This window comes from Cyanistes caeruleus, chromosome 1 (genome assembly GCF_971803275.1).
Source record: "Cyanistes caeruleus chromosome 1, bCyaCae1.hap1.1, whole genome shotgun sequence".
Taxonomy (NCBI): Eukaryota; Metazoa; Chordata; class Aves; order Passeriformes; family Paridae; genus Cyanistes; species Cyanistes caeruleus.
Window position 1 is genome coordinate 93085858 of NC_141701.1, and position 27967 is coordinate 93113824.

A 27967-nucleotide genomic window follows, 5' to 3' on the forward strand; every position below is an offset into this window, starting at 1 on the left:
CAGGATTTCATAACTCAATGAGCTGACTTCAGGAGAAAAAGCTGTGGGAGGAAAGTAGCTTCCTCCTTTAAAATGGGTTAGTGTTGATGTCAATATGAATAGCTAATCTAAAACAGTGAGCCTTAAAAAAAAAAAAAAAAAAAGAAACAGCACTAAAATATCTTTCCAAAATGCTTATATTGAGTGTATAGAAGAACAGGCAATAGAATCATTCTTGACTGACTATTTTTGTCATTAGATTTTGGAGTACTTTTTTTTTATTGTTTGTTTTTTTTTTCTGAAACCCCCTACAATTACTCCTTGATACAATTCTGAAATGCAGATGTGGTATTGTAGTAAAAAGAGATCAATAAATTGTAGTGTCCTATAGTTAGCTCTCAGAATGCTGATCCAAGTATTGGGAACTTCTCTTTCCCATTTGTTTTTTCAGCAGCAATCACTACCAGCTGACTGATAGAAGATTTTCTTAAAGAGCTTGCATCAAAATTAGCACCTCTGAAAAATTCCAAGATAATTAAAAAAAAAAAAGTTGGTTATTTCTATGACACATCTTTTACAATCAAACCTTTCCTTTTTTGTTTGAAAGTTTAGATATCTATGAATGAGATGTAAGGAGATGCCAGGTGATCATGATGCTACGTATTTTTCTTTCTTAGTGCCATTTTATAGCTATTATTTTACATATGTAAAAACTGGAAAATCAGGTTCTGAAGATGGAAAGTTATTGTCATATAAGAGTCCCTTCACAGGTTCATACTGTGACCAGGTAGCCAGCATGTTCTCTGCTGAATATGTATTAATGCTAGCTTTAACTTCTTAGCTAAGTTAAAAAATAGCTGTTACAACCATTTCAATAGTTTGCTTTAACACAGTTTTGCTGTTTTCACATTCATGATGATAGCAAAGTAGAAGGACTAATTTCTTTAAAAAAAGAAAACTGTACTTTGTGTTAAACTGCAGAGTGGGGAGACTATGGGAAAATTCTGCTTGCTGTTTTTGGAAGGTGTGTACGTGAAGCTCATTGCGACTACTGAGTGCAAATAAAACCTAAAACAAAAAAACACAGAGATACGTTGTCTCCTGGCTTTGTTTATGTGCATTACTTGAGCAAGTCTGTGTCATCAAGTGTCCTTTCCCTGTGACAGGACTGAGACTACATGTGGGTGACTGACTAGAGACAAGAGTAAATGGATGGGAACTGGAATAAGGATCCAGCTTCCCTGACAGGGTTCTTCATGCCTAACCCACTAAGAAGTGTTCCAACCAAGCAAGGTGTGTCTGCAAGGCTGAAAGACTTACCAGTTGGATTTTGGGACTTTTAGGACTGTTCAGCATTCCAAAATATGTCTCATGCATTTAACACGTGTCCCTGCATCTTCAAAACTCCACTGTGGGTAAAGTTTGAGCTAATTAACCAGTAACAGATGTAAACCACATTCATATCCAGCCATATGTTATCCTTGTAGTTTATCTGTACTTGCTTCCTTTGAAAACCATGAAGGCTGATCATATATATTTACAAGTATATGGTTTTAGTTTTGCAAGTTTTTACGGTTTCCAAATATAGACAGTAGTGCAGTTTGTTTCAAGATGTTTTGAGTAGAGCACCTGGCACATTTCCAGCATTTTTCCAATCAGTCACTGGCTGGCTGTAAAAAAACAAAAAATTGTTTTAAATATGAAGTAAGTATTTTGCAAAGCACTTAATCCAGCCTCAATCTAGGACTGTAGCCTCTAGATATTGATTGATATTTGTGATCTTTGCACCTGGAGAGGAGCAATTCTGTGAAGCTTTGCTGCTCCTTGTTATAAAAAGCAAAGTTTCTTTCAAGGACTTCCAGTTTTAGGGAGAGAGGTGAAAAAAAAATTGACAGTAAGACTGAATTTTATTATAAAACTTCAGGAGAGAGAATATAGAGAAAATGCATAAACATCTTTTTAAAAGTGTGTTAAAAATTCTATTAAGAATCAAGATTTTTAGTCCATTCTCATTCCTGTTCTGTTGGTGTGGTTTGAATGTTCATAGATTAGCAGTGGTACTACACTTACAGCCAAAAGCTTCTTCCTTCAGGGGCTTACTCAGTGGGGCCACAGCCTTGCAACCTGTGACGGGACAAGAAGGTGCTTTTCTCTTTTGTGAGACTTGAAATCCATTTTATTTGTTGTGTATAAGACAGACAAAAATCTCCTTTTTATTCCTGTCACCCCTTTATGTGAAAGCTCTGCAGTTTGGCCCGAGGGAAGTAGGCTACAAAAGAAGGAATCAAATTTTGCAGCCGTTCCTATAGTGTTGCAGTTGCTCCTTGAACCCAGCCTGAGGGAGCCATTAGAGTGATCTTCTAGCAGCTGATGAGGGACAGAGTAAAGTTTCTGTAGTGCTCAATCTGTCACAGCCTTGGGACTTGGGCTCCGTGTTAAAGCACAGTTGCAAAATTACTGTATTCAAACTCAGCAGCACTTAAGGTTTGTGTATTAACCTAATATTATGTAAGTGTTTCCCAAGTAGTTTATTAAAATAATGTGGTATTACTTACAATATTTTAACTGCCTACAGCATTTGTTTTTCAAATTAATAGCCCAATATTACTTTTTAATAATGTTGTTGGTTTTTTTCAAATATGGGTTTTTAAATTAAGTAGATACAAAGAAATGATCCTTTTTTATTCCTGCCTCCTCTAGTTATGCCCCCAAACAGAAGCTAATTTGTGTTTTATGATGGTGTAACTTAAACCATAATCTAAACAATGTATTGAAGGGAAAAAAAAATATATATGTAATATAGGAGTTTTAAGTGAGGTGAATGTTATTGTCAGAGTAGGACTGCATTCGAAAATGTGGTTTTTTATTATTGAATACCAGTAGATAGAGAAACTATTTACACAATTATGAATTAGCAGGTGTTTGAATTTTTAAGAAATTCTTTTGTTTACAAATATTGTGGTAAGCGTAAAGTAACAGCAAATTCAGATTTCAGCACAAATACAAATATTTTTTACATGATTTATAACTATCAAATGCCTGTGCTGCAGATTTTTTGTCTGAATGTATTAAAATAATCGGTGTTTCATAGACAGCTACAGTGGAACTGGTATTTGCCCTTTTTTGTTCCAGTTAAAATTAGTGACTGTTGACTTTTGTTTGAACCAGCTTACACTCTTGAGTCTTGAACTACTTCACCTTTCTCTTCTGTCGCAAGCTTAAGCACAGGCTTTAGTCTTTGGGATCTCAGTCTTATCATAAAGCCCGCAATTCATGTTTTCTGCTTTAGCTTCTTCATTCTTCTGAGTAGGAAGTGCTCACATCTGATTTCTTCCTGGGCTTGCTCACTGGTAACACATGTCAACTTTGCTTCTGAAACAGACATAAGAAGGAAATGGTGTTTGAAAAATCCCTGCAGTCTCCTAACAAGCCTGTAGAGGGGTTAGGAGTGTGTGTTATATTAAAATTGGGATGAGCTGGATTTTTGAGATAAGTTTATTTCCCAAAGCAAAGTTTACTTTTTTGATCTACTTAAGCCAAAGTGTCTTTTAGTTTCGTGTAATATGTAATGAGACCAAAATAAATGGGTAGAAAATTTTATGTGAAGACACAGCTACCATGAGTGACATGAGTTAGTAGGAGTTGGGCATTAGCTCAAGTCCTGAGCAGAGATGGCCATGTGGGCTTAGTTCTTCCACGCTGTCTCCCATCCAGCAGGTTTGGTGTCAGTGTGGTCTGATGGTTGGCCTGTGACTTCAGCAGTGGTTAACATTTTAAACTCAGCCTCTTTAAAACCAGTGACTGACAGAAATTGAAGCATTGGAACCAAGCAAGTGATAACACATAAGTGCCAGGAGACTGACTTACATGGCTCCCTGCTGAATTCCTTACAACCTTTTCTCCTCGACATTCTGCCTTCCCTCAGGTGATAAAACTCTCCCACTAGACCTGGATTCAGACTTGTACATCTGGCACTGATATCTGGTGTGTGACAGTGATACTGTCAGCTATATGGTAGACATTCCAGGTGATTTCAGAAGTCTTTCACAGGGAGCCAGAAACCCAAAGTAGCCTGATTCTGCTGTGGTAGCACCACCACTTTTAGTGTTGATCCCCGTTTTCCTGAATGATGAATGGGGACTTCTGCAAAGACTAGAGGAGTCATTTGGGTTTGCAGCTAATTAATTTGGATTACTGAATTATGAGGGAGTTTTCCTGTGTTGTCTGGAAAACCATGAAAAAAAAATGGCATCGAGGAACGAAGGACAGTGCAAGTGTGTATAGGAAAAATCTGCTTGCCCTTCCTCTATAATTCGAATTGGATTAGAGTAATTAAATCAGATTTCTGAAGGCATGGAGTAAGACGTCTTCCAATAACATGTTCACAGTCTGTAAGAGACCTTTTGCAGAACTGAAAACAGGTTTTGGGTCACTTCAGAAAAATAGATGTTGGTCTATAACTAGCAGCCTGTTGGGCTGTGTTACAGCTCCTGAACACAAAATATGTGCTGCCCTGCATATCCAGCTGTATTTCTCATCGAAACACCACGGCTATTGGAACTGAAGCACAAACCCCTTTATTTTTGTAGTACAGTAATTGTGAAAGGATTTTTTCCACTGTAGCAGCTTTGTCTTCAGGTCTGTCACTTAGGAAAGTTTAACACCATTTGGGACTGTTTTCACTTGTAGAAAGGTAAACCCTGCGTAAGGATAGTCATTTGTTGGGATGCTAAATAAAATGGCAGATGGTCTGGATGTACGATTTTGTGAGGTTTAGACACTGGGAAAAGGATCAAACTGTGGAAAAAGTTGTCATAATAGAAACTATACCTACAGCTAGCATGTAGAGATATTTAATTATATTTAAATGAGGTCAGATGTGTTTGAGTGAATTACATCCAACAGGGAAAGATTAAAGATGGTCCCTATTGTTTAAACACACAGTCCCAAGCTGTTTTTAATCTCTGATGGCAGTCTTGGTGTGCTCCTGGCTGTGCAGTGAGTCCTTCTCCCCTGGGAGAAGAAACAAACTACCTCCCTAAACCCTCCTTTTTCAGGCAGTTGTAGTGAACAACAGAGGATCCCCTGATCCTCCTTTCCTCCAGGATAAACACCCCCAGCTCCCTCAGCTGCTCCTCATCAGACTTGTGCCCCAGACCCTTTCCCAGCTCCACTGCCTTTCTCTGGACCTGCTCCAGCCCCTCAAAGTCTTCCATGTGGTGAGGGGCCCAAAACTGAACACAGCACTCGAGGTGTGGCCTCACCAGTGCTGAGTACAGGGGGACAATCACTGCCCTGCTCCTGCTGCCCACACTGTTCCTGACACAGGCCAGGAAGCCATTGGTCTTCTTGGCCACCTGAGTACAGACTGGCTCATGTTCAGCCACTGTCAACCAACATGTCTGGGTTCTTTTCACTTTCTAGCCACTGCTCCCAGCCCGTTGCACTGCCTGGGCTTGTTGTGACACAAGTGCAGGACTCTGAGCTTCGCCTTGTTGGACCTCATACAATTGTCCTGAGCCCATGAGTCCAGCCTGTCCAGATCCTTCTGCAGAGACTTCCTACCCTGCCCCAGATCAAGACTCACACCCAGTCAGTTTGGTGTTGCCTGCAAACTGACTGAGGGTGGTCTCAGTCCCCTTGTCCAGGTCCTCAGTAAAAACGCTAAACAGGACTGGCCTGTCACCACCACTCACTGGGCCTGGATATCCAGCCAGTGTTTGACTCAGTGAACAGTGCCCACATCCAATCCATTAGCATCCAGTTTCTCCAAAAGAATGCCATGGGAAACAGTGTCAAAGGCATTACTCACTTCCAGGTAGACAACATCCACAGGCTTTCCCTCATCCACCAAGAAGGTCACCCAGTCAGAGAAGTTTGGCTGAGGAGGATCTGCCTTTCATACACCCATGCTGGCTGAGCCTGGTCCCTTGGTTATCCTGTACATGTTGCATGTTGACACTCAAACCGATCTTCCGTGACCTTCCCTACTATCAAGGTTAGGCTGACAGACCTGTAGTTCTCCAGATCCTCCTCTAGCTCTTCTTGTAGACGGGCATCACATTTGTTAATGTCCAGTCGATGGGAATTCCCCAGTTAGCAAGGACTGCTGGTAAATGATGGAAAATGGCTCAGTGAGAACCTCTACCAGCTCCTTCAACACCCTTGGGTGGATTCCATCTGCCTCCATGAGCTCATGTGTCTAAATGGCATAGCAGAACACTGACCATTTCCCCTGGGTCACTGGGCTTCATTCTGCTCCTTGTCTTCAAGGTCAGGGGGCTGGGCAGCCCGAGATCAACTGGCCTGACTGTAAAGACAGCAAAAGAAGGCATTAAGCACCTCAGCCTTTTCTTCATGCTTCATCACTCAGTTTCCCCTATGTCTAATGAAAAATAGATATTCTCTGAAATACAATGATCTCTGAAAAAGCAACACAGTGAAAATTCTTATTGTGCACTGTTGTATCTGAGTTTTTGCTGTTTACCTTCTTTTATACCTCTGCAGTGTAGCAGCTTCTTCTAAGAATTTCTTTCCTTCCACTGTCTGCATTTTTTATTCATCACATCTAATGTACAGTATAGTTTAGAACCAAAATGCTTTCATGTGCTAAGGGAATTCTGATTGTTCTCCTCATTTTTTAAAGGCCTGCTCTGAGACCACCTCTGGTTATTATCCACACGTACTGATGAAGCTGTCTAGAATGGTGTGACAAATGTAAGTATTTTGAAGAAACTTGCCCCTGCAAACCTCCATTTGTGTACTTGGAATTAACAGATGCTTTACTATCCCTGTGTCATGCCCCCGCTTCTGTAATGTGCATACAATGATATCATTCATATCATCACACAAAGATGATGTGAAAATGAATCACTTAATGTTTGTAATGCATTCAGATGTTGTGATGAGCACTGTAGGATTACCCACAAACAAATGAATAATTCATTGTTCAAATCGGGCTTGGAACAGTGCATGGTAAACAAGACATGGGACTTCACACTGAATAGTAAGAGTATGGCCAAATAATTAATGATCACTTGTTTGACTGGCATGGTTGATTCAGAGTATTGGAAGGGAATGGCATCTTGTGAAAAGAGTGTAGTCCTGTCCTAAGGGACTGGATGTTAGTATGATGGGAAAGATAAATAAAGAAAAATTTTCATAGTTTCATAGTTTTCATTTTCATAGTTCCCTGTTGCTCAGTGAATCCTTTTGGTCTGTGGTGTTTGAGCATCAAATGAAGGGTAAAATGAAGGTGAAGCAACACCTTCTCTGGACACTTTGGTACAGTCTTTGGACATATTTTTTTATTTTGATATATCTTATATCTTGATATGAAGTGATCTTAAGACCAGCTAAAGGAAGAGAAGATGTAAACTTCTTCCTGTGTACCGGCTGTAGAATAAAAGTTTAGTTTTGATGGAATCTTAGGTTCTGGAATAGCTTGTTCCTGTGTTACACCTTTTGACCTTCCTTTCCATGATAGCTCTGAATGTTTACATTCTGAGAGTGAAAAAGAAAACTGAGGGAGATATTTGCAGCTACACTGCACAAAAATATGTCAATAATTCAGGCTGACTAATAGCTCCTCTAGTAACCAAAGTCACCTGCAATTTTTTATAGTCCTAGAGCATAAGCCATCCAGAACATATAATCAATTCCACTCTGCAGATAGAACTGATGGTTTTTTTCCCAGGCATCTCCTCCCTACTTCCCTAAGTTGAATATTTTAAAATCAATTCTGTAAGCTGGTCAGTTTAAAATCCTGAATATGCTGAGATAATGATACCAAACTTTTTTTTTTGCTTCCAGTGACAAATCTATTGGCAGTGCAGCATTAAAAACAAACCAGAATTTCCATGAAAATGGTTATAATTCATATTTTTAATTTTAAAAATATTTTAACTGTATTTTTTTATGCTTTAAATGCAAGACCACTGAGCGCATACATGTCCAAGAGACAGCCACTGCCCATGTTAATACAATGACATCACTCTGTGTGATAAATAGCAGTTATGTCACACCTGTTTTTGAAAACAAAAGCAAATCATGTTTTAAAAGCAATTCTGTATTTCAGGCTTCTGGAACAATTTAACAAAGTGCCACTGCTTCATAATATTTGGGGAAATTTTGATAATAAAGCCTGCATAATAGCCTAGTGATTGCAATGAAACAGAGGATCAAATAATAAAGGGATAAATCAGCATTTTAGGATTGTAAAGAAATATGAACTTTAAATACATTAACAAGATAAGAAATGTAATGAAAGGAGGAAACATTCTTTCCTAGATTCAGAAGTTGGCAAAGAACTGCAAACACAATTTTTATGTTTTTTACTATAATGTATGTAAACGAAAAGTTGCAAAGGATGAACTTATCTTTTACAAAGATGGGCCAATTTATTACACTTCTAGGTAGAAACATTCAGGGAGTTCTAAGTGTAGTTTCACTGTTTTTTTATGAGAGATGAACTCTGGATGTTAACTAGTGTTTGCTTCTGGTTTTGTCAGCGTTTTCTTAAGGTCCTGCATTATTTTAACCTGAGTTCATGGTAAATCCAATACCTCATCAACCTCACAGCCAAAACCTCACAGAGGCAGTTTTCTCAAGTTTGCAGGTATTGGAAACTTAAAATGAGACCTGTAACTTGGAGACACAAGCTGGTGAATGTTGGTACCTGAAGTAATCTGTGAATCTGCTGATGCCAATCAGGCTCTGAGTTAGAAACTACTGAGTTAGTTCTTTGCATTTTTCACCCAGGAATCTCAAAGCCTGTTATTCCTAATAAATTACCCTTGTTCACAATGTGGAAGATGTATGTAAGTTACTATGGGCTTATTCTAAGCCTGCACAAACGGAAGCATAAATCAGCTTGGCTTACACTTCATGCAGAAGTGGTGTCAGGAGCAGAAACCAAAGGTCTTTCTCCTCTGGGTCAGCTGACCCAGCAGTGTGAGAAAGCTCATTCATGCGCACACAGTTCTGTCTGCTGTCAAAGTTGTTAGCCTATTTCCCAAAGAAAACAAGACTTGTTCTTTAATTTTCTTTTTTTTTTTGTCTCTTCTTTTTCTTTTTTTCTTTTTCTTCTCCCTCTGCCCCTCTTCTGCCTCATCCCTTCATCCAATAACTTTGATTGTCTTGGCCATCAGTGGTTCGGGCAGAGTTGGAAGGCGAAAACAATAAAAATGTTATAAAATATAGGACTGGCTAGAAGAGGAAGATACATTAGTCCTTTCTGGGAGATGTGTGAGCTTACCAGGTCTGTACTCCATCTTGCCTGAGAGGCTGGCTGAATCATTTGAACCATGGCTCAGGCTTTGGCATAGCAAGGCTCCCTCTCTGCCTGGCTGGGAGTTAGCTGATGGAGGAGGGATGTGTGGAACCTTGTTGAAATGGTGTCACTGGAGTAAGGGCTGCTAGGAGTTGTCATTTGCCATGAAACAGAAAAGCTTAAGTTCTATTACTGGCACTGTTTGCAAAAGAACTTGGAGCTATTCTTTCTGCTTGTAAAAATATATTTAGCTTACTTGGGAATGTACTGTTATAATTTTGATCAGCTTGGCAATTAAAAAAGGCATTTTATTTCCAACTAGGTTTGATAAAGCACAAACTTATTTAAAATATTGAACCCTAAGCCCCTTCAAGGGACTGTTTCTTTAAATAAATACATAACAGCATCTCAAACTCCAAGAGGTTGTTTTTGGGTTTTTTTAATCTTCTAAGTAAGTGTTCTTTGCAGCTATGTCTTTCATCTCATGGGAGCTGTCTACTCCTTGTTTTAATCCCAAAACATCATCAAAGTCAGTGGGAAAGAAGAGGAAAAAAAAATAGTATCTGCAAACTCCAAAATAAAAGCTTAGTGTATTGTGATTGAGCAGAGCAAAATCTTATGCTGGTAGTTTTAGACTTGGTACAGGCAATTTTCAGAGTTGGAACTGCATTGGTATAGGGACATAGAATTATTTTTTTTCACCAAAAACTACACACATGAAATGTGTGAGGAAGATGTGGAGTGATGTTTAATTATGTTCTCCTTTGGACTACAACATTGTAGCTATTTAGTTTATAAGGAAATCAGAAATGCATGTCAGAAACATATCCCCAGTCTGTTTGGAAGAGAAAAATTGAGACTATTCCACTCCCCCTGGAAAATCTGCTGACTTGATATTCTGTAGTCTGAGTGAGCTCTCAAGGTTATCAAAGTAATTTTTTGAAACCTGTGGTCTTAGTATTCCTCTAGATAATAGCATCAGGCCCATTATCTCATACTCTTCAATTTTGTTTTGGCTTCCTGCAATTTACATCCCATTGTCCACTGATATTTTCTGCTTTCTTTTAAAGTAAAGTCAAATAACACTTCCTATGTTGGCTCTGGACTTAATAAAAATCAGACATGCAGCATTTGGGACTCTTAAAATAACACGTTTTAATACAAAGATGTGAGATATCTTTTGAAATCTGTGGTGGATGTTTATTTCCTGCTGGGCTTAATTTAGGAATCTAGTGCTAGCATTAAACCAAGGGGAAAAATATTTGCTCTTTCATCTGTGTGCCACATCCCATCCAAAATCACAAACAGCTCCTTTAAATTTCTGATCTTTGTCCCCTGCTGGATGTGCATAATACACATGCCTGTCTGACATATGAGACAGCCAGAGCCTTAAGAAAAAAACCCCAAATTGCTAAGCTTATGCTTCTTGTCTTAGGCCTCATAATCATCTGCATTTTGGGAGAATGACAAGTGTCCAAATCTGTTTTGATTTAATAAAGATGCAGTTTTTCCTTTTTTTTTCAAGAAACCTCTTTCTTACCCAGTCAAAAGTCCCAATTTTATTGGAGAAATAAAACACAGGTAAAAATGCTCAGGTAATAAATACCTTCCCCATATCAGAGGATCATTTCCCTTTTTTTTAATACTATGTTTGAATACAGAAATAAATACTTTCAGGAGTGTCACCTTAAAATTGCAAAATCTACTCAGGTCAGACCTGAATGTGAATCTGTCTTTAACACTTGACCATGGAGCTCTTACAAAGGTGGAAGCTCATTATGAAGGTGTACACCATAACACACAGAAGAACTTCTGGTTTTGTGCAAGCTGAAATGAAACTGTGTGGCTTCAGACATTTAACTGCTTGGAACACATCAAAGACCTGGGATCAGAGTTCAAAAGTTTTCACTTTCTGTTCGATAAAAGTCCATCTTTGTTTGAAAAATCGTTTTGGGCCTATTGTGCTACAATAGAGATTGCACATGAAAAGCATATTTTAAAAGAAAGCGATTAAGTTGTAAAATGTAACATTGAAAAGTTTGATGCTAGAATCAATATTGGACCTGTAATCTCAGTGGGTACGTTGTATGTAGGCATTGTGATACAGATTTTAATTATATGCTTGCATCTTTTTTCTCTGTAGTTTCTCTGCCTCATTTACATATACATCCCTTCTCACCGCTCCCTCCCCTCAAAGAGAAAGCAGTCTTTAAACTAACAAGCTATTTGATGTTTTGTTTTCCCTTTATGCAGTATAAGAGCAAATTGCACTGGCTGTATGCTGTTTCAGCTCTGATATGAGGGCAAAATAATTAATTCTTTCCTGCAATTCTCTGTGGTACTTCACCAACTAAGGAGCAGAGCGATCCTCTACAGCCTATCTGCAGCTTTTTAGTTGCAATTGCACGGAAAGCCCTGCCAGCACAATCTAAGAGAATTTATGTATTGAAATTTAAGTTATTTTTACAAAGTTTCTGTGCACAAATTTGAATTTTCTACCAGGTAGAGAGATCTGAGAAGATTCTGAGTTGAAAAAAAAAAAAAAAAATAGAAAGAAAAAGCAGGCATAACTGGCAGGCATGCTGTCAGTTCCTGATCCAAAGCAAGTGTCTTCTACAGCTTCCCAAAGGGAAGGCCATCAGAATTTTGCAGTGTGTATTCTTCAATTCATTTGTTTATGAGAATTGAATTTTATATTTATACAGAAGCAAAATCTCAGGCCAAACAGTTTAATTTGCTGGAAAATAGGTTTTGAAAGTAAAAATATCTGACCCACTTGGTAATTGAGCGTGCTGTTGAGCTAAAAGTATTAGTTTTATAAAAGACTAAGAAAGTGTACTAAACTCTTATTTTCCTCAAAATGTTCTGTTGTTAGCATATTCAAGGTATTCTGCAGTTACTGGGCAATAATCAGCTGTGCTGTGATGGTAAGAGTATGCTGGTCAGAGATGCCTTGGGTCTGATTTTCTTTCTGAATTTCAGATTCCTGTCTGTTCTTTATATAATTGCAAGTTTCCTTTTTTTTTTTTTTTTCCCAATGATGTTTGGTAATCGAAATAAACTAGAACTTAGTCCAAGGCAGAGTGAGTTTTCATTTTTAAAATGAGATTGTTTACTCAGTGGTCTTCAAAGCTGGCTTCATCAAAAGGGGTAACATGATTTTTCAGGGTCTTTTCAAAGACCCTAAACTCTGGTTAACACTTCATATCAAAGGAAGAAACGAAGGAGTATTTCTTTGGGGCAGATATTTTGCTTTCTTGGACTTGATCTATCTTCCAAATCCTTGGTATTGACCTTAAGCAAAGTGAGGAAGCTTGAAAGGAGCAGGTATAGCTCAGCCTCAGTTAGAAGGGACTGCTCCTAAACACCTCTCCTGGCACTCATGATAAAAAGTTGTTTTAACCATAGTGTACTCCAAAATCTCTACTTGGTGTCCTTATTTTTTACCCCGTACTGGGCACATATTAAGTGACTCAGAAGTCACGGTACGTCCCAAGTGCAAGACACTGACGTCTTTTTGCAGGCTTTTTTGATCCATTATTTTTTTCTATGTTATCAGAGAGAGCTCAGTTGTGAGCACACACCAAGGTACAGGAAAAGTAATTCAAGTGATGGTCACAGTGATGTGATATTGTATCTCCCACACCATTTTCTGATATTATTTTGGTATACTATGTTCATAATTTATGTGAAACTGTGATTTGTCACGTTGATATTAAATCTCTTGTAGGCAGCATTTCTCTCATTTGGAGGTTGAGCTAGAAAGGTAAGGTGAGCATCATCAAAGGGCTGTGTAAGAACCAGCTCTTCGTCTTAACACTAAGCTGCAGCAAAATTAAATTTTCCTGATGATTAGTGCATTATCTCCAATAAGGTCTTTATTTCCTCAGCTGTGTCATCACTGGTGCAAGAATGGAAATGGATGCCCAAATGGTACACAGGCCAACTCAAACCACAAAACTAAACTTTTTATCTTCAAAAAACCCCAAACCAGTTGTTCATAAAACAAACCACCCCACCATGCATTCTAGCATTTGTGAAGTATTTGTTCAACAAAAAGCCTGTTCTTTTGATTATCGTTATGGGAAGGTAAACCAGAGGGAAAACTGCTAGGCTGGTGGTAAAACCTTCAGAAGTTACAAATAGATTGAAGGCTTCGAAGACCAGTATTTTTATATAATGTTTGGACATTGAAGGCTGCTTCACTGACTTCCAGTGTTTCTGAGCGTGGTTCTGAGGAAGAGCCTTAAAAGCTAAAATGTGTTAGGAATTTTTAAAAATGTTACCTTTAATCTTTGTCTGCTTTAATGGGGCCAAATTTTAGGCAATGGGAATAAAGGAAGTCCTAGTTGGGTGCATTCCTATTCTTAATTGGAGGCTATGAAAAATGAATCAAGGTGTGGAGGAAGAACAGAGCTCATCTTAAATACACAAAACCAATACAAGTATCTTCTCATGAAAATGTTTTGTCTTCACTTTTTTCATTAATTTTCAGAATGATCATAGTATATAATGTTAATTGTATATGGAATTATCTTGTAATCAAGCTTCAACATCCCATGTGTAGACAAAAATGTGTGCATCTGTCTTGCTGTAGTTGTTACTCTTGCTATACAACATTTCCTATACATAGAATGGGAAATATGCAGGCAAATTTGGCTCCTGTAAATGAACAATACTTAGTTTTTGAGTGCTGTCTAGATTTTTTTTTTCATATTTTGTTCATTTGAGCATATCTGGGTTTATCGCACATTTTCTTAACCAAAAAAACCACCAAAAACCAAAAAACCCACCATGAATTCTTAAGTTTGGTTTCACAGATTTTTGTATTTTTGTCCTAGTATGTTTATTTTTTGTGCAGTGGTAGTTATTATGACATATCTTCTTTGTTCCATGACTTCTTATTTGTTGGACATTTCTTAGAGAACTCCAGAAAGAGCTGAGAACATACTTGACTCTGATGCAGTGATATAAATATAGCCAAATATGAGCAAAATGAAGCTTGCAGTGCTTATGCTTCTGTATTTTACTGTGGTATTTATGTAACACTTCAGATTATTGTGCTAGCATTTCAAATATTTCAGTTTCTCCTCACCACCATTGTCCTTAAAATTGTTTCTATGGATAGTGGGCCAGAAGCAGGAGATGCAATGGAGCTTTTTATGTGATCTGTATAGCAGGGATTGTCCAGGTTAGGTCTCTGTAGAGAAGGCATTTGACTTTTAGACCTGTACTTTCTTTACACATGCAAGTAGAGCACACATTCATGAGTATATGTAACAAAAATACTCAAGTCTTATAATTCATGTGCAGGAATTGTCCATGTAGGTGTGTCTGATACTTCATGGCTGCTTAGTGACATGCCGGTTTTGGCATGATTTTGTTCACTTAAAGATAAATTCTGATTTTTTAAATTTTTTTTTAAATTCTTTTATTACTAAATATAATTTTCATTAATATTTTTGAGAAATCTGAGTTCATGGCAAAATGTATAGGACTTCATGTTAAAATTCCAGATGCTTTGGATAGAATGTGCTGCTAGAAGTAGGGGTATCTATGCTGGGATTGATATGTGCCTTCAATGATGTGAGATTGGAGGACACATAGAAATCATCCTTAGATGTGAAAAATTCTTGTTGTTAGCAAAGAAATCAAGTCTAGATTTTTGGGGTAACTTTCAATTTTGTGCATTGGTTGTCTGATGCTTCTCAAGCTTTTGCTTTGAAAATTCAGAGGTTGCATATTTTGACTCAATACTTTACAGATTATGGATAAAATGATAAATATGGTTTACTGGATGGTTGGGTTTTATTGCTGCAAATTTACCTTATATAGATTTATAACCTTTTTTTCAGTTATTTTTGCCTTTTCAGTAGAAAAATGGGGTTTAATAAAGAGAAGTTTGCCACAAAAGAACAAATCAACTGACACATTTTTTTTTTACCTTGCTATGTGTGAAGTATTTTTAAAAGTACCATAAAAATACAAAATAAGTGAATCTGGCTGCAGTTTATTGTTTAATGGGTATGAGAGAGACTTTAGGTTCAGTGCCATTAAGCAGTTTCCTTAAATGGGGATGTGGTTTGGAATGGCTGTTTATAAATATGCAGATGTACTTAAGCCCAATAACTGTCAAGCATTTGCATGTTAATGAAGTGCTGGTGCACTAAGCAGTGGACAGCCAGCTGGAACTGTGGAGATAGGATTTATGCTGAGGGTCTCAGGGAAACTGCCATGCCGTGTAAACAGAAGGTATAACTCCTATTGACTGGCAGAGATCTTGTTTGCTATTGACACTTATTTCCTTGTATTCTATCAGATGCACAGTAAAGCCAAGCTCTTGCTCTCCCCAACCCTTCTGTTTTTTTCCCTAAAGTAAATCAATTTTGAGGACAGAAATGAATACCCTTATTTCTCACATAGACGGCAGAATTCATAAGGGAATAATTACAAGTCTAATTCAGCTCTTTTAATGACATCAGTCCAATGATTCTTGGATTCAAAGTCCCGGATGAGTTCCTAAGCTTTTTAACTCTAAGCTTCTAGGCTGAAATAGTATGACTTTTAAATTTTGTTTTCATTGGAAGATCAAAGAAATGACTGCAGCATTAATTAATTGTGCGTATTTTGTTTGTGTAGCCCACTGAAGAAAGATTGTGTATTTAATAACATTCATTTGCTGGTTGAGATAAGGAAAGGAAAGAAGGCTGGTGTGTTGGGCCTATCAGAGGAATTGTCTGTAGGGCTGAGAAAAGCTTTTAGAAGTTGGGCATCCATGTATATATTTTCTAGAAGATTTTTCTGTCAGATCTAGTCTGTTAATCCTGACATGAGCTTTTCTAATGGGCTGGGTTGCAGGTGGATTACTTGGGGTGACTGTTTTATCTTGTGCAGATTTTAAGCACATGAAGATTTTGTATTTTGTACGGGAGTTACAAATACATCTTTGGGAATGTAGAGCGGAATTGCATGTTTCTACATTATTTTCTTTTTGGTAATGTAATAGTATCCATAACTTCCCCTTATGCAAGAATACAATGGGGGAGTGCTGGGGCAGTTTGTATGATTAAAAGCTGTACTCCTTTGGTCAAGGCAGGCCAGACATCCTCTTTACCCATTCTTTGGCAACTCATTATATTGTCCTTAAGCTATTTCTGGAGGTGGGCGCAACACTGGCCTTGCTCTGAGTGTGGGACATCTCTGCTGGTCTCTATGATTTTTCAAAGTCAAGAGAGAGCAGACACTACAACAGTAACCTCTTCTCTCAGCACCCTTGTGTGCAGCCCATCTCTCATGTCCTCACAGATGCTGAGTTGCTGCTGTCCCCAGAATGATCACTTCCTCTGCTAGACTGAGGTGCAGAGCACAACTGAATGCACACTTACCAGAAAACATCCTTCCTTTCCTCTTAGTTTCTGTTTCCTTGTACTGTAAGGGAAGGGAACTTCTTTGCCAGTCACACACAAAGATGGTGCTCCTTGGTCTGGTTTGCTCAGAAATAGGACAAGAAGTCATGCAAAGCAGCTGCTGCGTGCTGGGAAGGGAGAGCCGTGATGTTTTGCCGAGGAGGAGAAATGCTGGAGAAAAACCTGTCCGCTTCTGCAAGTCCTTTTTGTAATGTAATGGGATTATTCCTTAATTAAAAGAAGTCATAGATCTTTGCCTGCTGGTTGGAGGCAGCACACCTGTGCGCCGGCTCCAGGGGGAGCTGGCTCTGGTTGCCTGCTGGCTGCCGGCAGCCGCTCTGATCCTGTTTCTGCGGGAACAAGTGTTGGATCAGCAAATGGGATGTATGTGAGAACAGTAACACACAAATATTGATTTGCTGGCTACCCGAGCTATTTCTGTGGTTGTAAGCTGTCTGCCTTCAGCCGCATGCCGAACTCTGCACGTAAGGCACAGCGCCCCTGCTCTGCTGCCTTGTCTTTACCGCTCACAGAGGACTGAGGAGTGCTTTAACACATGGCATGTGAAAAAGTGCATCCCTGGAGTGCTTGTGTGGTCAGCCAGACCTTAGTCCAATCTATTACTTCCACTACCACCTATGCCGATATTCGTGTTACGTTTGTTAACTCTGCAAACTGAGGATGAGGGCTGCCTTGGTGTCTGGCATCTCCCAGAGGAGTGAGAAGAGAACAGGAGAGGTGGTTACCTTGTAATTTTGCACCCCCTGTCCCTTTCTTTCTTTATTTCTTTCTCACTTAAAAAAAAAAAACCCTAACCCTATCCCTTCATATTTAGTCCTGTGCGAAAAGTTAAATTTAGCCTGTCCCAGTTAGAGCAAAAGGGGGTGAAAAACCCCATTATGATAATAATATTATGTTCTGTGTAATTTTAGATGTCAGTCTGAAAATCTGCTGGTGTGGGATCATGTTCAAGCATAAGTCATGACTTACAATAGAGCTGCAGTTAAAAATTCTGACTTTACTGTTACATGAATGCAGAGTTAACTCTTATCACTATCTAAATAACAGCAGAATTGTTGGTTTTGATCTTACTACACAAGATGCTAATCAGCAACCAGATTCCTTGTAATTAACCCCTTATTAGGTGGATTTTCATTTTTTTTAAACCTACACAGCTTTTTATTTTGTATATCCCTAGACACCTCTGTATTTTGTAGTTTAATTCCATTTTTAATGGAAAGGAATCTTAGCTTTCTTGGACAAAGGGTTAAAACAGAGTTTGCACCTGAAGAAGGGAATTTAATGCTTTGCCCGTCAAGCAGCAGTAGGATGAAAATCCCAGAATGCCTGACAACTGTCTGTCTGACAATACCTGACTGACTGTATTCTGTTGTCCTCACTGTCCTATTAGGAAACCTTTCCAGGGCTCAGAGAGCTCCTGAGAGTTATGCTTTTTTTGCAGAATCTTTCTTTCTGCCCTTCCTTCTCTTTCCTTTTTATTATTAAATTACTTATTAATTACTCCCCGGATTCTAAGGCTGTTAAATGCAGATCATCAAACTTTGACTTTATGCCAGAGAAGCTCTTGACTTCTTCAATTCATCCAGCTTCAAATTGCTCCCATTGTCCAAACCTGCAGCTGGCTATTGATGTGGTGTGGAAAAGCCCCGATGGAGCAACCTTTCCTTGAGAGCAGAACACAGGAACAGCAGGGGTCATGGAGACCTTTGGGCTCTTTCTACAAGCTGAAAGGATTTCTTCTGCAGTTTGGGATCCCTCTGTGGGCTTGGTACCTGTTTGTGTTGCTCTCCAGCTTCTGCAACACTGTTTTATTGCAGTGTGCTACTGAAATTACTCTTGCTGGCAGAACTTGTTGCCTGTGGGGTTTTTGAAAGGTTCCTGGGCACTTCCGAGACAGCTGGCAGACAGTTCTTGTACTGAAAATCTCCTTGCAAATATTGGAGATCTTATGATTGCTTCAGTTGTCTGCTTTAGTAAAAAACCTCTGCTGTGTGTCAAAAACTAAAGGAATTATTTTTTCTCTTCAACACACTGATACTTCCTGGCAATTGTGAGCAGGACATAGACCCATTAAAAGCCCCCAATTAGCTCTTAACCAATGTTTATGCAATAGCTCAATACAAATTACATTCAAACATTAGCATAAAGCAAAACTGTGCTATTTTCATTTTGACAAATTCGTGTATGCTGTGGAAACCACAGAATTTGTGGGAGAAGGAGAATGCCTTGGAGAAGAATACAGCATTAGCTGGCCATTGGTTAGTGAGATGATACACAAACCTCGGCGTCAGGCTGGCTTTGTTTGTTGCTCCAGGAGTTGTGGGCTGCTGAATGTTTTTTTAAGGAACACTTTTCTCAGTTGCATGCTTGCCTAGAGGTGGTCTCCTCCACCACAAGCACCTTATTCTTGCCAGTCATCCCTTCAGGCTCAGCATGCTGGTGTAAGCTGAAGCAAGAAAACATATCCGCAGACCACAGCATGCTGCATCTTATCAGCTGTGGCCAGCAAACAAGCTCAAATCAGCCCTAATTTGTAAAAAGCTTACCAAGCTAGGACTAGACTCCTCAGGAGAAAAGGTGCCTCTTTCTCACCAGCTGAAATGATGAGATACACCGGGGGCTGCTGTCCTGGATCGATTGAATGTGCTGATGCCCTGACACTCTTTGCAGACATCAGACGTATTTAGTGCTTAGGGCATGCCTCCATACTGCTCTGTTTATCCTGAGCCTCCTGGAAACCATATGTCTGTGATTCATGGGGCATTGAGCCTGGGCTAATCAGCTATGTTGACAGGCAGGGTATATTTTATTGGGCTTAATGCAACCTTAATGTTGTTGTGCAGTTTCCAGAATATTTAGTGTGGATATGCCCATGACCAGAGGAGCTTAAATTGACTTGGAATTTGTCCCTGTCCAGTTCAGACTGCATGACCTTTAAAGTGACTGTGAAGCAATATCTCCTCCTTTTTCCTCTGTGTCCCAAAGGCCAACCCAGGACAAGGAGGTTTTGAAAGGACACAAGAAAAACAGAGCCAAAGTAAACACAAGCAAGGAAAGAGGAGAGGAAGAAACAGAAATAGCCATGGAAATCTGTCAGGTACAGAGAAGCCCCTTTCTGACATACTCTATTTCTTATAACACTTAGCATACACTTAGTTAAACCAGTAAAAAAAGCCATTCTGACCCTGTGAGATGTTATGCTTGGATTTACAGTATATTCCTGCTGTGAAGATAATATTCAGCATTTGAACTATGACAAACTGGAACTGTTTTGTACGAACTGTGTGTTTTAACAAAGGTGTGTTTTAAACTCTGGTACATTTTCCTACTTGCTCTCAACCAGGTTTATGTATTAAAAAAAATAAAGGAAGAAGGCAGTGTGAGAGCATGCTGTGAGTATGCTACAGAGTTGCCTAGCTGACTGACCCTCCCTATTTGGCTGGCTACTTTCTGAGAGCATGTTGAACACATGCTCTGGTGCTGTTTGAAGGCCCCATGAGAGGAAGAAACTGATTGAAAGCTCTCAGTTATGCTGAAGTGGGTGGCCAAAGTGCTGGAATTGAACAGCTGCTATGAACCTGCTGAACTTTGTTGTTTATAAATTATTTTGCAAGCCATCTGGAACAAGAATGGTGCCACAGTTTACAAAAGCTGTAGCTGAGGTTTTCAGGTTGAGCAGCAAGTGTGAAATATTATTAAGTGATTATCAGATTTTAAAGGCTTTTCTGAGTGGCTTAAAGAGAGACTCTTAGGTTAGAGAGGTTTTAACAGAAACACATTGCTGGCTTTTCTTTCCTCACGGTGTGTTTATCTAAGTTACATTTGAGTCTCCCATTAAATCCTTAACAATACACAAGAATCCTACTCTAACTGAGGAAAAATACTTATTAGGTAAGAGGTTTGTTTGCTTCATGGGTAGGAGATTGTACTGCTGTCCTTGACAAAGTATTCCTCAGAAAACCTTCCCCATGTGTAGTGCTGATGTCAAATGTGAGATTATTTATGTTTCAGGTGGAATGAGGCTACTTAATACATCTGCCCATTTCCCAAATCTTGCTGAAGCAGCCCAGTGACTCCTGTAAGTGAAACAAGTGCACAAGGACCATGCAACATGGCCAGGCTGTAGCTGGCAGCTTCCCTCTGGCTTGGCTTTCTCTGTCTTTTATGGACTTTCCCCTTGGTAGCAGAACAGTGTCCATAGGTGCCACTGTAGCTAAATAAGTATGAGCTGGATGAGGGGACCAGGCCTTGGAAGACCTTTGGGAATCACACTTTGGGAAGTGTGATATTACTGTCCCCAGCTATGGCCTCCCCTGGATTTGTGAGACTGGGAATCTTTGAGCTTTCCAGCTTTCTGCTATTAGAACAAGGGGGATTTTTGCCTCTTTTATTAATGAATTTCTCTCTATAAGTGTTAGGGCAAATTTGCTGTGAGAGTGACTCATGCATTTACACTGTGAGCAATGTACCTGAAATGGCTCAATGTGTGGGATGCTCAGCATGCACTGGCTGGGCATAAAATGAGAAATGTCACAGGAAAGAGGCTGTAACCCACAAATCCCTGCTATTGCTGTGCTTTGTACATGGACCTGATGGTGTGCTGACACACAGCTTTTTAGTTAAGGTGCACTGCAGCTTAAGATCCTTCTGGAGGGTTTCTTCCAGTGAAGGTGGGGGGAACTGAAAGTTTCATAGATATTGGTCAGGCAGAAAGCATGAGATACTTTCTGCCTAAGAAAAGATACTTTTTCTAAGAGATACTAAGAAAAAAAATTATACAGTAAACTCGCACAGTTGTTGTAGAAGTATCTTTCTCTTCTGTTGACTAGGTGGAAATCTTATGTGCTTGTTAATGTGAAGGAGATGGTGATCACTGGAAAGCAGCAATAATGAAGGTTTCCTGCTCTGTTCTTTTATAATGCTGAACAGACAGTTTCCTGATATGAGTATATATCTCATTTTTTTGGTATTATGTACAGGGAATTAAATATAACTTGCTTTGCCTTGTGCTGACCACTAGAAATGAAGTATCAAAATATGATACTTATATGTTGCTTATATTAATGGTATTTGTACCTTTTGTGTGTGACAACTTCAATGTGGTCTTGTTGCAGCTTCAGTATATTAACTGTTTATGAAAGGGTTGCTAAAATATAGCAACTTTTCAGATTTGAATTTATACTTTCCTCTGAAAACTCACATTTGTGTGCAGGGTTTTCTGTTATGCATGTGGTGCTAAGGAGAAGATGGGAACCTTAAACCCAGAACTTAAAATCAGTGAAACCTGGATTTCTGAGAGCAGATGCTGACTGACGTGTGAGTTCTGACTGCTATTTTATCCCCCCACTTGGAGGGCCTAGAAAATAGGCTGCGTGCATTCATGTGTCTACTTTCTAGCCTCTTTGGCTATGTCTTTTTTTCCCAGATGGGTGTAGTTTTCAAGTTTTAAGTGCTGTGGAGCTCATTCTGCAGACTTCTGCTCCATTGGGGCACTAAGTAGGTCTCCCTTGCACATACCCTGCTGCTTATTTTCATAAAATCTGTGGGAGCTTACTGGCTTTGAGACTATGGGTCCTTTGTTAAATGTGTCTGAATTTAGTCAACAGGCTCAAAAATTGCTGGAAACATGGATGGACAGACTACTTGTGCCCATGTGTGCTCTCAAGTAAGGAACGGTTACTCTTTGCACGTGTAGGAACACGTATACCAAGTACTGCATATGATTTTTTTTTTTTTAACTCTGTACAGCTGATAAAATTCCACCAGGTCTGAAAATTAAATCCCACTTTAACAAATAATTGATTTTCTTCTTTTTTTTTTTTCTTTTCCCAGGCATGTTATTTGTTTATTTATTTTTCTTCTCTCTAATCCATTCCTATAAGTGGTATAAGAGAAATGCTGACACACTCTTGCCTCTGCTATCACCAGTGGGTGCTACTCTAAAAGTATCTAATGATTTTAATGAATTTTGTGGCTGAAAGTTCGACACTGAAGCTTATTTAAAAGCATTCAACAGTGAAAAAAGAATAGGCCTTTATTGATATCTAGTCAAAAGTGAAGACTTAGCTGTAATTATTTACAAATCAATTAATGGACCTTTCCTCTAACACCCTATCAGTCAAAGACTGGCTAAGAGCAGCAGAGAGCATTGATAAGAATACACCATGAAACAAAATCAATTGGTTTTTGTCATTCTGACAGAAGTGAGCTCTACACGTGGATTAACCCAGAATGCAACAGGAAAATGTCCACAGGCTGGAAGATAACCTAATTTTGTAAAATCAAGGTTGTCATAAGAATCTTTCGTAATTGATGGTGAGATTAGAATTTATCTAGCAGCCTGGTGGTAAAAATCAAAACAGCTTCTGGTGCAGTATTGCAAACACTTCAAAGCTAGGTTGGTTTCCTCAGATATGGAATCTGTGCTTAATGTCAGCTAATTTAAAGAAAATAGATACAGGGCATGAGCTTTGACATCATACTTTTATGAATGAGGTCATATATTTAGGATTGTAGTTGGCACTTACAGAATGCAGTCCTTAGGAAGTATTAGAGCACGTGTATTTCTGATGCTGTAGGACAGCTGCCAATATTTTTTCTATTACCTTTTGGAAAGTTTGGTGGTTTTTTAATATGTTTTTGTGTACAAAATCTTTTGTTCATAATTTTTATCTGAATATGAAGTAATGATGGTATTTGAATCAAAATCCTGGCTCTAGTATGATTCTGCAAAAAAACAACAGCCCCCCTTAATATTTCCTCAAAATGGTCTGAAATATTTTTGTAGTTATCAGCAGAGCACTAAGATAGTATTGGGGTGATATAATTAAATGAAAAAACTTAAGACTATCAGTTTTAGACAATCTTGGCTCTTTGTGTAATCACACAATGTGGAATTCTCAAGAAATTTTCAGTCCTGTATCTAGATTTCTTTGGTTCACACTCAGCTCAGTAAGAGCAGTGCTCTGATTTCTGCCTCCAGCTGTGCAGTACATATTTTACAGCCTTATGATTAGCATAACTTTATTCCACTCAAGCATTCCTCATCAGTGTGCACCAGCTTCCTCTCCCCACAATGGGCCTTCCCCAAGCTGCTTTTGGGAAACCTAGGGAAAGACAGCTCTATGCACATGCTGCACCTTCTCTCTGTCCTTCCAACACCTCTGTTGCTCCTAGCTGTAATGTGCTTTTCTGCATTTCTGCAGGTTATTTTGCAAATCATCCAAACAGTGTGGCAGTAACGCTTCTTGTTTATTCAATTCAATTTTCAGCCTAAGATAATTCTAGAGATTGCGCCTCCTCTGGGATTTAATGCAACAACTGTTCCTCACCAGACAGTGCAAATAGGCACTGGTGAGTACAAGGGCAGGAATACCTGAGAATCATTTAAATAAACAGCAGGCCAAGCCTTAAAGCAGAACCCAAACAAAATATATTAATCAAAATGATTTATCAGTAATGTTTTGTGACCAAGACCAAAGGTCAGCAGAATAACCTTTCAGTAATGCATCGTGCAGTCATGCAAAAGACCTGGTCTCTGTTCCCAGGCTTGGTCTGAACAAACTTGTGTGGTTTGTTTAATCTCTACAGGGAGAAAGCTCTGCATTGCTCATTGATTTCAAGGGTGACTGTAAGGATTGGAAGTATGTGCCCTTTTGGTCCTGAAATGGGACGACAATGCTTGAGAGAACAAGTTTTTAGGGACTTTCAAGTGCTAGAAATATGCAGTGAATGTTAGGAAGAAAGATATGGAGCTCTAGCTTTTAAAACAGTTAAACATTCTAAACCCTTGAGGAGGTAAAAGTGTGTGTAGTGAGTCTGACAACTCTGTTGTATGTGTTGAACATACAGGATTCCCAAAGAATGCTGCAGTGCTCAGAGGTGCTTTGTACCAACAGAGATGCTTACGTTTCCAAGCTACTAAAAAGAAAGGTATTTTCAGCGAAAATAATAAATACACTATAAGAAGAAAAGCTAGGGGAACTGTTAACCATAACCTGATAACCATAACTTTGATATTAATTAGCATGGCAGTTCTTTTTAACTGCTGACCTCTAAATGTTTCTCTCAGCTTATTATTTACAGTAGTAATTTAAAAATTCTATAAGATTTTTTCCTTTATTATTTCATATTTATATATCTTTGGCAGTTTTGTCCCCATCCTCTCTGGGTTGTTTTTCCCTTCTTTTCCACACATGTTCATCTCTTCTCAAGTGGGGCAGAGTGAAAGGGCCAGAGGAGGAATCACTGAACTGAAGTCAACATCCTGGAATAAATTCTTTCTAAAAAATAATAAACATCTTGTCTGCAAGACACAGAACTCTTCATTTAAACATATTATACTTCTTATGTATCAAAATCACACAATGATGTAGACAAGTAGTAACAAGAGGTAAAAAATGTTGTTTCAAGCTCGTTTGATGCAATCTATTTTTTTCAATATCAAAAGAACTCTACGTATGGTTTCTGACATATGTCATAACCTTGACATTCGTTTAGAAACATGCTAGCCTTAGCTGAGATTGTGAGATGCTTTCTGTTCTTTCTCCTTAGGAGTTTGCTCATGGTCATGACATATCCATTTAAATGCTTTTTACAATGTTTCCTGGGCAAGCACCTATTTTCTTACGGGAAAATTTGACTTTGGGTGAAAAGAAGGTGAGTAGAGGAAAGGAGATGAAAGTACAAAATTAGCTTCAAATCACTGCTTACCGCAATCTAAAACTATATTTTTTTCGCTTACCTTTGGAAAATGAACAGCTGGAAATAGCACAGCATCAGTAATCTGCAGTGACTATCTTGTGTAGCAGAATTTTCCTTGGAGGTATACACATTCTAGGTGATTTGCTTCTTGCAGCTTAAAAACATGTTATTCTTCAAATACGTAATTCTCCTTTGCCTGTTGCTTTATGGTAAATATTTTTGAAAAAAAACCAAAACCAAAACATTGTGCCTCTCTAAAAAAGTTCTTTTGAAGTATGTTTTCAAGTCTTTCTACCTAAATACTACTCCTCTGTGATTTTTAAAACACAAATCAGGGGAAAGATGCTCTCACTGGCTACTTTAGATATTAAGTGTAGCCATTACTTTTGTGGCAAATGAAGGTCAGATTATCTAGCACTCTGCCCACTTGCATCTTGAAAACCTCCATCAACGTGGACTCTGTCATGTCCCTTGAGAGGCTGTGCCAGCGAATGATTCTTCCTGCTGAAAAAGCTTATTTCTTACATCTAGGAGCAAAACACTGGTAATTGATGATGAAATTGTGTTTTTTGAAGAGGGGATTGTGAGAGCTTTGTGTGTGTAAGAGACACAAAGAGCAAATCCAGTCTAAGTAGATAAATGTGTCTGAGCAAATTTTTTGAGGGATTTTTTAAATTTTTTTTTTAAAAATAAAATATCTGAAGATCAATTCTAAATCTGCCTTTATTGTTTCAGAAATTGTTGGACTGAGAATATTTTGCCTTGGCTTCACTCAATGAGAAATTAATCCTTAAGCTTTCAGCCCCCAAAGTACTGCACAGTTGAACATCAAAAATAAGTGTATATGAGGCATGTTTTGATTTACCTTAAATCTGTATCCTTCTCATGCATCAAGCTAAGCAGTCTAATAATATCACAGCACATCATGACATCAAACTCAGATAACCAGATGGTTCTCTGTGACTCAAAGAAGTACAGTTGGCATCTGCAAGAGAACAGCCTTCTTTTGTAATTATTATTTTCCCTGGCATTTCACCCAAATTACTAAGAAAGTGTAAAACTTCCAAACAAACTCTAAAAAGCTTCTCTGCCAACAACCATACTATTCCATATTTGAGCACCTAATTAAAATATTTTGGTATCCAAATTTGCAGATGAAGTCAACATTTAGGGGGATTGGACAAGGTGATCTCCAGAGCTCCCTTTCAACCCTAACAATTCTGTGACTTTTTAATTTCTGTTTACTGCTGATGCAAAGGGCACAGAATGTCTGGGTACTGGGAATCCAGACACTGGTATTGATCACTTTGATTTGATGTTCATGCAGCAGGCCACCTTTTGACAGACTTCTAGTTTTGTAGATTTAGATCTGTGCTTTCTCAAACCCCTTGGTTTGTCAAGAACATTAAGCACTTTTGCAACTGATGGTAATTCACATTGCACTTTTTAGAGATCCAGCATCTCCCTTTAACAGCCTGGGGAAGAAATATAACTCTGGCAGCTTGTAAGAAAATCGAAATATAAACTTGCAACTTAAATACCATACAAGTACAAACTGTTAATGGTTGGTGGGAACACCTTATCTTTTGTAATTAAGGTAGGAGGAAAAGTATTAGCTATTAGACAGCTTAAAAATAAAAGAGTCTCACATGATTAAGCATACCTAGTATTTTATGAAATCTGTGTGAAATTCTATTTTATTTAACATCTTAATATTCACTTAAGAACAGAGTCCTAGTGTAAGGATAACTTCAAGACAAATGGAACCCACTTTTTTCCCCAATTAAAAAGTTCTCTAATCCTGTTTGCATTATATACAAAATTGCTTTTAGTGATAGAGAAATTGTTATCTTTACCTGATATCCATTTGGACAATGTTAGCTCTAGATCCTAGCTTCATCTTGACTGCTCAGCAATGCTCAGTAAGAGAGACATTAATATAGACATGGAGCATGGGAACAGAGCACAAGTTTCTGAAAAAGAAGAACAAAAATACCATGTGAGAAAAACCAGAAAGAGTAGAAACTGAAGACAAAGTATAAAGTAACCAGGGAGTAGGGAAAAGTGAAGGAATAAAGGAAAGGTCATAAATTAACTTGAGTTCTGGTAAAATATACCACAGGCTGCCTGTCATTTGGGGTCAGAGGAAAGTTTCAGTAGCTTTTAACAATAGGCAATCCTATGAACTTTGATAACTCAAAAACTGGAATTGAAGAAATTGGAACAGATATTAATCTTTGAGTTCAGGAAAATGTTACAAGCTTAAAACAGCTTGAGGATTACAGATCCTCAAACTTGCTGAGACGTCTATAAACTTCACAGAGTTTTTATAGCAATCTTAATTGTTTATTTATTGTTGGCTTAAACTTTAGGGAGTAACCTCCTCATGCAAGGGTGGTGTGCTCTTACTGCTGCTCGTCACAGCCTTGCTGGGTGGAAAGGGAGGCTGTCAGACCTCTGAGTGGTAAGTGCAGTGGTGGTAGGATAATTCCATTTTGTTGAACTGCCAAAACATAAAAAGACAAATGTGACAAAATTTATCTACAACTGTGCAATGTGCTTTCACCCCAAGGGGCAGATGAAGACA

The 27967-nt window shown here is 38.6% G+C and overlaps 2 long non-coding RNA genes across 3 annotated transcripts in view; one reads left to right on the forward strand and one right to left on the reverse strand.

Moving 5' to 3' along the window:
- Positions 1–27967, forward strand: part of LOC111923732 (uncharacterized) — a 227430-nt gene that overhangs the window by 151482 nt on the left and 47981 nt on the right. The window contains exons 6-8 of the long non-coding RNA XR_015274046.1: positions 6626–6696; positions 19663–19774; positions 21890–21993. This is a non-coding gene — a long non-coding RNA (uncharacterized LOC111923732). The remainder of the gene's footprint in view (positions 1–6625; positions 6697–19662; positions 19775–21889; positions 21994–27967) is intronic.
- On the reverse strand, positions 1968–27444 carry LOC111923731 (uncharacterized). Of its 2 annotated transcripts, XR_002861234.2 has the most exons (4): positions 27237–27444; positions 26246–26365; positions 6207–6289; positions 1968–3351 (listed from the first exon to the last, which is right to left on the reverse strand). It is a non-coding gene; the product is annotated as an uncharacterized LOC111923731 (long non-coding RNA). The 2 variants fall into 2 exon arrangements; XR_015274048.1 differs by lacking the exon at positions 6207–6289.